The following is a 15,398-nucleotide window of genomic DNA, read 5'->3' as shown; positions in this document are numbered from 1 at the left end:
ATTACTGATTTTTCTGTGCATCGATATTACTGCGTATACTGTGTAACCTTATTACTGGGTGTACTGTGTATTGGTATTACTGTGTGTACTGTTCAACATTATTACTGCGTGCACTGTGAATCAGTATTTCAGGGTGTACTGTGTATCGGTATTACTGGGTGTACTGTGTAAAATTATTACTGGGTGTACTGGGAATCAGCATTACTCGGTGTATGGGTATTGATTTTACTGGCTGTACTGGGTATCGGTATTACTAAGTGTGCTGGATATCGATATTGCTGGATGCTCTGTGTATCGTATTACTGGGTGTACTGTTTATCCATATTACTGGGTGCACTGGATATCGATATTACTTGGTGTCCTGGGTATCTGTATTACTGGGTGTACTGGGTATCGGTATTACTGGGTCTTCTAAGTATCGGTATTTCTGGGTGTTCTGGGCATTGGTATTACAGGTGTACTGTGTATCGGTATTACTGGTGCATTGGGGATCAGTATTACTGGGTGTTCTGAGTAGCTGTATTACTAGGTTTACGGTGTAACTTATTACTGGGTGTTCTGTTTAACGTTATTACTGAGTGTTCTGTGTATCGGTATTACTTGGTGTACTGTGTAACCTTATTGCTGGATGTACTGGGTATCGGTATTACTGGGTGTACTGGATATCGATATTGCTGGGTGCTCTGTGCATCGTATTACTGAGTGGACTGTTAACTGCATTACTGGATAGACTGGGTATCTGTATTACTGGGTCTTCTGGGTATCCATATTATTGGGTGTACTGAGTATCAGTATTACTGGGTGTACTGGGTATTGGTATTTCTAGTTGTTCTGCGTATCTGTATTACTGGGTGCTTTTGGTATCTGTATTACTGGTTGTCCTGTGTATCGGAATTACTGGGTGTATTGAGTATCCGTATTACTGGGTGTACTGTGTATCGGTATTGCTGGGTGTCCAATGTATCGGCATTACTGGGTATACTGGGTATCTGTATCACTGGTTGTTCTGGGTATTTGTATTACTGGGTGTGCTGTTTATCGGTATTACTGGGTGTACTGGGTATCGATATTACTGGGTGTTCTGGTTATTTGTATTACTGGGTGTACTGCGTATCGCTATTACTATGTGTACTGGGCATCGGTATTACTGTGTGTTCTGTGTTTCGGTATTACTGGGTGCACTCGGTATCGGTATTACTGGGTGTACTTGGTAATCTGTATTACTGGGTGTTCTGGGTATCTATATTACTGGGTGTAGTGTGTATCGGTATTACTTGGTGAACTGGGTATCTGTATTTCTGGGTGTTCTGGGTATCTGTATTAATGGTGTACTGTGTATCGGTATTACTGGGTGTACTGGGTATTGGTATTACTGGGTGTTCTGGGTATCTGTATTTCTTGGTGTCCAGTGTATCGGTATTACTGGGTGTTCGGGCGATCAGTATTACTGCGTGTACTGTGTATCAGTAGTACTGGGACTTCTCGGTATCGCTATTACAGGGTGTTTTGGGTATCTGCATTACTTCGTGTATGGTGTAACATTATTACTGGTTGTTCTGTGCAATGTTATTACTGAGTGTTCCGTGTATCGATATTACTGCGTGTACTGTGTAACCTTATTACTGGGTGACCAGTGTATTGGTATTACTGGGTGTATGGGTATCGGTATTACTGGGTCTTCTAGGTATCGGTATTTCTGGGTGTTCTGGGTATTGGTATTACAGGTGTACTGTGTATCGGTATTACTGGTGCATTGGGGATCAGTATTACTGGGTGTTCTGGGTACCTGTATTACTAGGTGTACGGTGTAACTTATTACGGGGTGTTCTGTTTAACGCTATTACTGAGTTTTCTGTGTATCGGTATTACTTGGTGTACTGTGTAACCTTATTATTGGGTGTACTGGGTATCGGTATTACTGGGTGTATAGTGTAACATTATTTCTAGGTGTTCTGGGTATTGGTAATACGGGGTGTACTGGGTATAGGTTTTACTGGGTGTACTGTGTATCGGTATTACTGGGTGTACTGGATATCGATATTGCTGGGTGCTCAGTGTATCGTATTACTGGGAGAACTGATAACCACATTACTGGGTGGACTGGGCATCTGTATGACTGGGTGTTCTGGGTATCTATATTACTGGATGTACTGTATATCGGTATTACTGTGTGTACTGGGTATCTGTATTACTGGTTGTCCTGTGTATCGGTATTACTGGGTGTATTGCGTATCCGTATTACTGGGTGTACTGTGTATCGTTATTGCTGGGTGTTCGGTGTATCGGTATTACTGGGTGTACTGGGTATCTGTATCACTGGTTGTTCTGGGTATATGTATTACTGGGTGTACTGTTTATCGTTATTACTGGGTGTACTGGGTATCGATATTACACGGTGTTCTGGTTATCTGTATTACTGGGTGTACTGCGTATCGCTATTACTATGTGTACTGGGCATCGGTATTACTGTGTGTTCTGTGTTTCGGTATTACTGGGTGCACTCGGTATCGATATTACGGGGTGTTCTGGGTATTGGTATTACTGGATGTACTGGGTATCGATATTACTGGGTGTTCTGGTTATCTGTATTACTGGGTGTACTGCGTATCGCTATTACTATGTGTACTGTGCATCAGTATTACTGTGTGTTATGTGTTTCGGTATTACTGGGTGCACTCGTTATCAATATTACTGGGTGTTCTGGGTATCTATATTACTGGGTGTAGTGTGTACCGGTATTACTTGGTGAACTGGGTATCTCTTACTGGGTGTTCTGGGTATCTGTATTATTGGTGTACTGTGTATCGGTATTACTGGGTATACTGGGAATTGTTATTACTGGGTATTCTGGGTATCTGCATTACTGGGTGTCCTGTGTATCGGTATTACTGGGTGTTCGGGAGATCAGTATTACTGCGTGTACTGTGTATCGGTAGTACTGGGTCTTCTCGGTATCGGTATTACTGGATATTTTGGGTATCTGCATTACTTCGTATATGCTCTAACTTTATTACTGGGTGTTCTGTGTAATGTTATTACTGATTTTTCTGTGCATCGATATTACTGCGTATACTGTGTAACCTTATTACTGGGTGTACTGTGTATTGGTATTACTGTGTGTACTGTTCAACATTATTACTGCGTGCACTGTGAATCAGTATTTCAGGGTGTACTGTGTATCGCTATTACTGGGTGTACTGTGTAAAATTATTACTGGGTGTACTGGGAATCAGCATTACTCGGTGTATGGGTATTGATTTTACTGGCTGTACTGGGTATCGGTATTACTAAGTGTACTGGATATCAACATTGCTGGATGCTCTGTGTATCATATTACTGGGTGTACTGTTTATCCATATTACTGGGTGCACTGGATATCGATATTACTTGGTGTCCTGGGTATCTGTATTACTGGGTGTACTGGGTATCGGTATTACTGGGTCTTCTAGGTATCGGTATTTCTGGGTGTTCTGGGCATTGGTATTACAGGTGTACTGTGTATCGGTATTACTGGTGCATTGGGGATCAGTGTTACTGGGTGTTCTGAGTAGCTGTATTGCTAGGTTTACGGTGTAACTTATTACTGGGTGTTCTGTTTAACGTTATTACTGAGTGTTCTGTGTATCAGTATTACTTGGTGTACTGTGTAACCTTATTGCTGGATGTACTGGGTATCGGCATTACTGGGTGTATAGTGTAACATTATTACTGGTTGTTCTGGGAAATGGTAATACTGGGTGTACTGGGTATTGGTAAAACTGGGTGTACTGGATATCGATATTGCTGGGTGCTCTGTGTATCGTATTACTGAGTGGACTGCTAACCGCATTACTGGATAGACTGGGTATCTGTATGACTGGGTGTTCTGGGTATCTATATTACTGGATGTACTGTGTATCGGTATTACTGGGTGTACTGGGTATCTGTATTACTGGGTGTTCTGGGTATCTATATTATTGGGTGTACTGCGTATCTGTATTACTGGGTGTACTGGGTATTGGTATTTCTAGTTGTTCTGTGTATCTGTATTACTGGGTGCTTTTGGTATCTGTATTACTGGTTGTCCTGTGTATCGGTATTACTGGGTGTATTTCGTATCCGTATTACTGGGTGTACTGTGTATCGGTATTGCTGGGTGTTCGGTGTATCGGTATTACTGGGTGTACTGGGTATCTGTATCACTGGATGTTCTGGGTATTTGTATTACTGGGTGTACTGTTTATCGGTATTACTGGGTGTACTTGGTATCGATATTACTGGGTGTTCTGGTTATCTGTATTACTGGGTGTACTATGTATCGCTATTACTATGTGTACTGGGCATCGGTTTTACTGTGTGTTCTGTGTTTCGGTATTACTGGGTGCACTCGGTATCGATATTATGGGGTGTTCTAGGTATCGGTATTACTGGATGTACTGGGTATCGATATTACTGGGTGTTCTGGTTATTTCTATTACTGGGTGTACTGCGTTTCGCTATTACGATGTGTACTGGTCATCGGTATTACTGTGTGTTCTGTGTTTCGGTATTACTGGGTGCACTCGGTAACGGTATTACTGGGTGTTTTGGGTATCTATATTATTGGGTGTACTGTGTATCTGTATTACTGGGTGTACTGGGTATTGGCATTACTAGTTGTTCTGCGTATCTGTATTACTGGGTGCTTTTGGTATCTGTATTACTGGTTGTCCTGTGTATCGATATAACTGGGTGTACTGTGTATCCGTATTACTGGGTGTACTGTGTATCGGTATTGCTGGGTGTTTGGTGTATTGGTGTTACTGGGTGTACTGGGTATCTGTATTACTGGGTGTTCTGGGTATCGATATTACTGGGTGTAGTGTGTATCGGTATTACTGGGTGTACTGGGTTTCGATATTACTATGTGTACTGGGCATCGGTATTACTGTGTGTTCTGTGTTTCGGTATTACTAGGTGCACTCGGTATCGATATTACGGGGTGTTCTGGGTATCGGTATTACTGGATGTACTGGGTATCGATATTACTGGGTGTTCTGGTTATTTGTATTACTGGGTGTACTGCGTATCGCTATTACTATGTGTACTGGGCATCGGTATTACTGTGTGTTCTGTGTTTCGGTATTGCTGGGTGCACTCGGTATCGGTATTACTGGGTGTACTTGGTATCTGTATTACTGGGTGTTCTGGGTATCTATATTACTGGGTGTAGTGTGTATCGGTATTACTTGGTGAACTGGGTATCTGTATTTCTGGGTGTTCTGGGTATCTGTATTAATGGTGTACTGTGTATCGGTATTACTGGGTGTACTGGGTATTGGTATTACTGGGTGTTCTGGGTATCTGTATTTCTTGGTGTCCAGTGTATCGGTATTACTGGGTGTTCGGGCGATCAGTATTACTGCGTGTACTGTGTATCAGTAGTACTGGGACTTCTCGGTATCGCTATTACAGGGTGTTTTGGGTATCTGCATTACTTCGTGTATGGTGTAACTTTATTACTGGTTGTTCTGTGCAATGTTATTACTGAGTGTTCCGTGTATCGATATTACTGCGTGTACTGTGTAACCTTATTACTGGGTGACCTGTGTATTGGTATTACTGGGTGTATGGGTATCGGTATTACTGGGTCTTCTAGGTATCGGTATTTCTGGGTGTTCTGGGTATTGGTATTACAGGTGTACTGTGTATCGGTATTACTGGTGCATTGGGGATCAGTATTACTGGGTGTTCTGGGTAGCTGTATTACTAGGTGTACGGTGTAACTTATTACGGGGTGTTCTGTTTAACGTTATTACTGAGTTTTCTGTGTATCGGTATTACTTGGTGTACTGTGTAACCTTATTATTGGGTGTACTGGGTATCGGTATTACTGGGTGTATAGTGTAACATTATTTCTAGGTGTTCTGGGTATTGGTAATACGGGGTGTACTGGGTATCGGTTTTACTGGGTGTACTGTGTATCGGTATTACTGGGTGTACTGGATATCGATATTGCTGGGTGCTCAGTGTATCGTATTACTGGGTGGACTGATAACCACATTACTGGGTGGACTGGGCATCTGTATGACTGGGTGTTCTGGGTATCTATATTACTGGATGTACCTAATATCGGTATTACTGTGTGTACTGGGTATCTGTATTACTGGTTGTCCTGTGTATCGGTATTACTGGGTGTATTGCGTATCCGTATTACTGGGTGTACTGTGTATCGGTATTGCTGGGTGTTCGGCGTATCGGTATTACTGGGTGTACTGGGTATCTGTATCACTGGTTGTTCTGGGTATATGTATTACTGGGTGTACTGTTTATCGTTATGACTGGGTGTACTGGGTATCGATATTACACGGTGTTCTGGTTATCTGTATTACTGGGTGTACTGCGTATCGCTATTACTATGTGTACTGGGCATCGGTATTACTGTGTGTTCTGTGTTTCGGTATTACTGGGTGCACTCGGTATCGATATTACGGGGTGTTCTGGGTATTGGTATTACTGGATGTACTGGGTATCGATATTACTGGGTGTTCTGGTTATCTGTATTACTGGGTGTACTGCGTATCACTATTACTATGTGTACTGGGCATGAGTATTACTGTGTGTTATGTGTTTCGGTATTACTGGGTGCACTCGTTATCAATATTACTGGGTGTTCTGGGTATCTATATTACTGGGTGTAGTGTGTACCGGTATTACTTGGTGAACTGGGTATCTATTACTGGGTGTTCTGGGTATCTGTATTATTGGTGTACTGTGTATCGGTATTACTGGGTATACTGGGAATTGTTATTACTGGGTATTCTGGGTATCTGCATTACTGGGTGTCCTGTGTATCGGTATTACTGGGTGTTCGGGAGATCAGTATTACTGCGTGTACTGTGTATCGGTAGTACTGGGTCTTCTCGGTATCGGTATTACTGGATATTTTGGGTATCTGCATTACTTCGTATATGCTCTAACTTTATTACTGGGTGTTCTGTGTAATGTTATTACTGATTTTTCTGTGCATCGATATTACTGCGTATACTGTGTAACCTTATTACTGGGTGTACTGTGTATTGGTATTACTGTGTGTACTGTTCAACATTATTACTGCGTGCACTGTGAATCAGTATTTCAGGGTGTACTGTGTATCGGTATTACTGGGTGTACTGTGTAAAATTATTACTGGGTGTACTGGGAATCAGCATTACTCGGTGTATGGGTATTGATTTTACTGGCTGTACTGGGTATCGGTATTACTAAGTGTACTGGATATCAACATTGCTGGATGCTCTGTGTATCGTATTACTGGGTGTACTGTTTATCCATATTACTGGGTGCACTGGATATCAATATTACTTGGTGTCCTGGGTATCTGTATTACTGGGTGTACTGGGTATCGGTATTACTGGGTCTTCTAGATATCGGTATTTCTGGGTGTTCTGGGCATTGGTATTACAGGTGTACTGTGTATCGGTATTACTGGTGCATTGGGGATCAGTATTACTGGGTGTTCTGAGTAGCTGTATTACTAGGTTTACGGTGTAACTTATTACTGGGTGTTCTGTTTAACGTTATTACTGAGTGTTCTGTGTATCAGTATTACTTGGTGTACTGTGTAACCTTATTGCTGGATGTACTGGGTATCGGCATTACTGGGTGTATAGTGTAACATTATTACTGGTTGTTCTGGGAATTGGTAATACTGGGTGTACTGGGTATTGGTATTACTGGGTGTACTGGATATCGATATTGCTGGGTGCTCTGTGTATCGTATTACTGAGTGGACTGCTAACCGCATTACTGGATAGACTGGGTATCTGTATGACTGGGTGTTTTGGGTATCTATATTACTGGATGTACTGTGTATCGGTATTACTGGGTGTACTTGGTATCTGTATTACTGGGTGTTCTGGGTATCTATATTATTGGGTGTACTGTGTATCGGTATTACTGGGTGTACTGGGTATCTGTATTACTGGGTGTTCTGGGTATCTATATTATTGGGTGTACTGCGTATCTGTATTACTGGGTGTACTGGGTATTGGTATTTCTAGTTGTTCTGTGTATCTGTATTACTGGGTGCTTTTGGTATCTGTATTACTGGTTGTCCTGTGTATCGGTATTACTGGGTGTATTTCGTATCCGTATTACTGGGTGTACTGTGTATCGGTATTGCTGGGTGTTCGGTGTATCGGTATTACTGGGTGTACTGGGTATCTGTATCACTGGATGTTCTGGGTATTTGTATTACTGGGTGTACTGTTTATCGGTATTACTGGGTGTACTTGGTATCGATATTACTGGGTGTTCTGGTTATCTGTATTACTGGGTGTACTATGTATCGCTATTACTATGTGTACTGGGCATCGGTTTTACTGTGTGTTCTGTGTTTCGGTATTACTGGGTGCACTCGGTATCGATATTATGGGGTGTTCTAGGTATCGGTATTACTGGATGTACTGGGTATCGATATTACTGGGTGTTCTGGTTATTTCTATTACTGGGTGTACTGCGTTTCGCTATTACGATGTGTACTGGTCATCGGTATTACTGTGTGTTCTGTGTTTCGGTATTACTGGGTGCACTCGGTAACGGTATTACTGGGTGTTTTGGGTATCTATATTATTGGGTGTACTGTGTATCTGTATTACTGGGTGTACTGGGTATTGGCATTACTAGTTGTTCTGCGTATCTGTATTACTGGGTGCTTTTGGTATCTGTATTACTGGTTGTCCTGTGTATCGATATAACTGGGTGTACTGTGTATCCGTATTACTGGGTGTACTGTGTATCGGTATTGCTGGGTGTTTGGTGTATTGGTGTTACTGGGTGTACTGGGTATCTGTATTACTGGGTGTTCTGGGTATCGATATTACTGGGTGTAGTGTGTATCGGTATTACTGGGTGTACTGGGTTTCGATATTACTATGTGTACTGGGCATCGGTATTACTGTGTGTTCTGTGTTTCGGTATTACTAGGTGCACTCGGTATCGATATTACGGGGTGTTCTGGGTATCGGTATTACTGGATGTACTGGGTATCGATATTACTGGGTGTTCTGGTTATTTGTATTACTGGGTGTACTGCGTATCGCTATTACTATGTGTACTGGGCATCGGTATTACTGTGTGTTCTGTGTTTCGGTATTGCTGGGTGCACTCGGTATCGGTATTACTGGGTGTACTTGGTATCTGTATTACTGGGTGTTCTGGGTATCTATATTACTGGGTGTAGTGTGTATCGGTATTACTTGGTGAACTGGGTATCTGTATTTCTGGGTGTTCTGGGTATCTGTATTAATGGTGTACTGTGTATCGGTATTACTGGGTGTACTGGGTATTGGTATTACTGGGTGTTCTGGGTATCTGTATTTCTTGGTGTCCAGTGTATCGGTATTACTGGGTGTTCGGGCGATCAGTATTACTGCGTGTACTGTGTATCAGTAGTACTGGGACTTCTCGGTATCGCTATTACAGGGTGTTTTGGGTATCTGCATTACTTCGTGTATGGTGTAACTTTATTACTGGTTGTTCTGTGCAATGTTATTACTGAGTGTTCCGTGTATCGATATTACTGCGTGTACTGTGTAACCTTATTACTGGGTGACCTGTGTATTGGTATTACTGGGTGTATGGGTATCGGTATTACTGGGTCTTCTAGGTATCGGTATTTCTGGGTGTTCTGGGTATTGGTATTACAGGTGTACTGTGTATCGGTATTACTGGTGCATTGGGGATCAGTATTACTGGGTGTTCTGGGTAGCTGTATTACTAGGTGTACGGTGTAACTTATTACGGGGTGTTCTGTTTAACGTTATTACTGAGTTTTCTGTGTATCGGTATTACTTGGTGTACTGTGTAACCTTATTATTGGGTGTACTGGGTATCGGTATTACTGGGTGTATAGTGTAACATTATTTCTAGGTGTTCTGGGTATTGGTAATACGGGGTGTACTGGGTATCGGTTTTACTGGGTGTACTGTGTATCGGTATTACTGGGTGTACTGGATATCGATATTGCTGGGTGCTCAGTGTATCGTATTACTGGGTGGACTGATAACCACATTACTGGGTGGACTGGGCATCTGTATGACTGGGTGTTCTGGGTATCTATATTACTGGATGTACCTAATATCGGTATTACTGTGTGTACTGGGTATCTGTATTACTGGTTGTCCTGTGTATCGGTATTACTGGGTGTATTGCGTATCCGTATTACTGGGTGTACTGTGTATCGGTATTGCTGGGTGTTCGGCGTATCGGTATTACTGGGTGTACTGGGTATCTGTATCACTGGTTGTTCTGGGTATATGTATTACTGGGTGTACTGTTTATCGTTATGACTGGGTGTACTGGGTATCGATATTACACGGTGTTCTGGTTATCTGTATTACTGGGTGTACTGCGTATCGCTATTACTATGTGTACTGGGCATCGGTATTACTGTGTGTTCTGTGTTTCGGTATTACTGGGTGCACTCGGTATCGATATTACGGGGTGTTCTGGGTATTGGTATTACTGGATGTACTGGGTATCGATATTACTGGGTGTTCTGGTTATCTGTATTACTGGGTGTACTGCGTATCACTATTACTATGTGTACTGGGCATGAGTATTACTGTGTGTTATGTGTTTCGGTATTACTGGGTGCACTCGTTATCAATATTACTGGGTGTTCTGGGTATCTATATTACTGGGTGTAGTGTGTACCGGTATTACTTGGTGAACTGGGTATCTATTACTGGGTGTTCTGGGTATCTGTATTATTGGTGTACTGTGTATCGGTATTACTGGGTATACTGGGAATTGTTATTACTGGGTATTCTGGGTATCTGCATTACTGGGTGTCCTGTGTATCGGTATTACTGGGTGTTCGGGAGATCAGTATTACTGCGTGTACTGTGTATCGGTAGTACTGGGTCTTCTCGGTATCGGTATTACTGGATATTTTGGGTATCTGCATTACTTCGTATATGCTCTAACTTTATTACTGGGTGTTCTGTGTAATGTTATTACTGATTTTTCTGTGCATCGATATTACTGCGTATACTGTGTAACCTTATTACTGGGTGTACTGTGTATTGGTATTACTGTGTGTACTGTTCAACATTATTACTGCGTGCACTGTGAATCAGTATTTCAGGGTGTACTGTGTATCGGTATTACTGGGTGTACTGTGTAAAATTATTACTGGGTGTACTGGGAATCAGCATTACTCGGTGTATGGGTATTGATTTTACTGGCTGTACTGGGTATCGGTATTACTAAGTGTACTGGATATCAACATTGCTGGATGCTCTGTGTATCATATTACTGGGTGTACTGTTTATCCATATTACTGGGTGCACTGGATATCGATATTACTTGGTGTCCTGGGTATCTGTATTACTGGGTGTACTGGGTATCGGTATTACTGGGTCTTCTAGATATCGGTATTTCTGGGTGTTCTGGGCATTGGTATTACAGGTGTACTGTGTATCGGTATTACTGGTGCATTGGGGATCAGTATTACTGGGTGTTCTGAGTAGCTGTATTACTAGGTTTACGGTGTAACTTATTACTGGGTGTTCTGTTTAACGTTATTACTGAGTGTTCTGTGTATCAGTATTACTTGGTGTACTGTGTAACCTTATTGCTGGATGTACTGGGTATCGGCATTACTGGGTGTATAGTGTAACATTATTACTGGTTGTTCTGGGAATTGGTAATACTGGGTGTACTGGGTATTGGTATTACTGGGTGTACTGGATATCGATATTGCTGGGTGCTCTGTGTATCGTATTACTGAGTGGACTGCTAACCGCATTACTGGATAGACTGGGTATCTGTATGACTGGGTGTTTTGGGTATCTATATTACTGGATGTACTGTGTATCGGTATTACTGGGTGTACTTGGTATCTGTATTACTGGGTGTTCTGGGTATCTATATTATTGGGTGTACTGTGTATCGGTATTACTGGGTGTACTGGGTATCTGTATTACTGGGTGTTCTGGGTATCTATATTATTGGGTGTACTGCGTATCTGTATTACTGGGTGTACTGGGTATTGGTATTTCTAGTTGTTCTGTGTATCTGTATTACTGGGTGCTTTTGGTATCTGTATTACTGGTTGTCCTGTGTATCGGTATTACTGGGTGTATTTCGTATCCGTATTACTGGGTGTACTGTGTATCGGTATTGCTGGGTGTTCGGTGTATCGGTATTACTGGGTGTACTGGGTATCTGTATCACTGGATGTTCTGGGTATTTGTATTACTGGGTGTACTGTTTATCGGTATTACTGGGTGTACTTGGTATCGATATTACTGGGTGTTCTGGTTATCTGTATTACTGGGTGTACTATGTATCGCTATTACTATGTGTACTGGGCATCGGTTTTACTGTGTGTTCTGTGTTTCGGTATTACTGGGTGCACTCGGTATCGATATTATGGGGTGTTCTAGGTATCGGTATTACTGGATGTACTGGGTATCGATATTACTGGGTGTTCTGGTTATTTCTATTACTGGGTGTACTGCGTTTCGCTATTACGATGTGTACTGGTCATCGGTATTACTGTGTGTTCTGTGTTTCGGTATTACTGGGTGCACTCGGTAACGGTATTACTGGGTGTTTTGGGTATCTATATTATTGGGTGTACTGTGTATCTGTATTACTGGGTGTACTGGGTATTGGCATTACTAGTTGTTCTGCGTATCTGTATTACTGGGTGCTTTTGGTATCTGTATTACTGGTTGTCCTGTGTATCGATATAACTGGGTGTACTGTGTATCCGTATTACTGGGTGTACTGTGTATCGGTATTGCTGGGTGTTTGGTGTATTGGTGTTACTGGGTGTACTGGGTATCTGTATTACTGGGTGTTCTGGGTATCGATATTACTGGGTGTAGTGTGTATCGGTATTACTGGGTGTACTGGGTTTCGATATTACTATGTGTACTGGGCATCGGTATTACTGTGTGTTCTGTGTTTCGGTATTACTAGGTGCACTCGGTATCGATATTACGGGGTGTTCTGGGTATCGGTATTACTGGATGTACTGGGTATCGATATTACTGGGTGTTCTGGTTATTTGTATTACTGGGTGTACTGCGTATCGCTATTACTATGTGTACTGGGCATCGGTATTACTGTGTGTTCTGTGTTTCGGTATTGCTGGGTGCACTCGGTATCGGTATTACTGGGTGTACTTGGTATCTGTATTACTGGGTGTTCTGGGTATCTATATTACTGGGTGTAGTGTGTATCGGTATTACTTGGTGAACTGGGTATCTGTATTTCTGGGTGTTCTGGGTATCTGTATTAATGGTGTACTGTGTATCGGTATTACTGGGTGTACTGGGTATTGGTATTACTGGGTGTTCTGGGTATCTGTATTTCTTGGTGTCCAGTGTATCGGTATTACTGGGTGTTCGGGCGATCAGTATTACTGCGTGTACTGTGTATCAGTAGTACTGGGACTTCTCGGTATCGCTATTACAGGGTGTTTTGGGTATCTGCATTACTTCGTGTATGGTGTAACTTTATTACTGGTTGTTCTGTGCAATGTTATTACTGAGTGTTCCGTGTATCGATATTACTGCGTGTACTGTGTAACCTTATTACTGGGTGACCTGTGTATTGGTATTACTGGGTGTATGGGTATCGGTATTACTGGGTCTTCTAGGTATCGGTATTTCTGGGTGTTCTGGGTATTGGTATTACAGGTGTACTGTGTATCGGTATTACTGGTGCATTGGGGATCAGTATTACTGGGTGTTCTGGGTAGCTGTATTACTAGGTGTACGGTGTAACTTATTACGGGGTGTTCTGTTTAACGTTATTACTGAGTTTTCTGTGTATCGGTATTACTTGGTGTACTGTGTAACCTTATTATTGGGTGTACTGGGTATCGGTATTACTGGGTGTATAGTGTAACATTATTTCTAGGTGTTCTGGGTATTGGTAATACGGGGTGTACTGGGTATCGGTTTTACTGGGTGTACTGTGTATCGGTATTACTGGGTGTACTGGATATCGATATTGCTGGGTGCTCAGTGTATCGTATTACTGGGTGGACTGATAACCACATTACTGGGTGGACTGGGCATCTGTATGACTGGGTGTTCTGGGTATCTATATTACTGGATGTACCTAATATCGGTATTACTGTGTGTACTGGGTATCTGTATTACTGGTTGTCCTGTGTATCGGTATTACTGGGTGTATTGCGTATCCGTATTACTGGGTGTACTGTGTATCGGTATTGCTGGGTGTTCGGCGTATCGGTATTACTGGGTGTACTGGGTATCTGTATCACTGGTTGTTCTGGGTATATGTATTACTGGGTGTACTGTTTATCGTTATGACTGGGTGTACTGGGTATCGATATTACACGGTGTTCTGGTTATCTGTATTACTGGGTGTACTGCGTATCGCTATTACTATGTGTACTGGGCATCGGTATTACTGTGTGTTCTGTGTTTCGGTATTACTGGGTGCACTCGGTATCGATATTACGGGGTGTTCTGGGTATTGGTATTACTGGATGTACTGGGTATCGATATTACTGGGTGTTCTGGTTATCTGTATTACTGGGTGTACTGCGTATCACTATTACTATGTGTACTGGGCATGAGTATTACTGTGTGTTATGTGTTTCGGTATTACTGGGTGCACTCGTTATCAATATTACTGGGTGTTCTGGGTATCTATATTACTGGGTGTAGTGTGTACCGGTATTACTTGGTGAACTGGGTATCTATTACTGGGTGTTCTGGGTATCTGTATTATTGGTGTACTGTGTATCGGTATTACTGGGTATACTGGGAATTGTTATTACTGGGTATTCTGGGTATCTGCATTACTGGGTGTCCTGTGTATCGGTATTACTGGGTGTTCGGGAGATCAGTATTACTGCGTGTACTGTGTATCGGTAGTACTGGGTCTTCTCGGTATCGGTATTACTGGATATTTTGGGTATCTGCATTACTTCGTATATGCTCTAACTTTATTACTGGGTGTTCTGTGTAATGTTATTACTGATTTTTCTGTGCATCGATATTACTGCGTATACTGTGTAACCTTATTACTGGGTGTACTGTGTATTGGTATTACTGTGTGTACTGTTCAACATTATTACTGCGTGCACTGTGAATCAGTATTTCAGGGTGTACTGTGTATCGGTATTACTGGGTGTACTGTGTAAAATTATTACTGGGTGTACTGGGAATCAGCATTACTCGGTGTATGGGTATTGATTTTACTGGCTGTACTGGGTATCGGTATTACTAAGTGTACTGGATATCAACATTGCTGGATGCTCTGTGTATCATATTACTGGGTGTACTGTTTATCCATATTACTGGGTGCACTGGATATCGATATTACTTGGTGTCCTGGGTATCTGTATTACTGGGTGTACTGGGTATCGGTATTACTGGGTCTTCTAG

Source organism: Narcine bancroftii, chromosome 2 (genome assembly GCF_036971445.1).
Source record: "Narcine bancroftii isolate sNarBan1 chromosome 2, sNarBan1.hap1, whole genome shotgun sequence".
Lineage (NCBI taxonomy): Eukaryota > Metazoa > Chordata > Chondrichthyes > Torpediniformes > Narcinidae > Narcine > Narcine bancroftii.
This window is presented reverse-complemented; position numbering follows the sequence as displayed.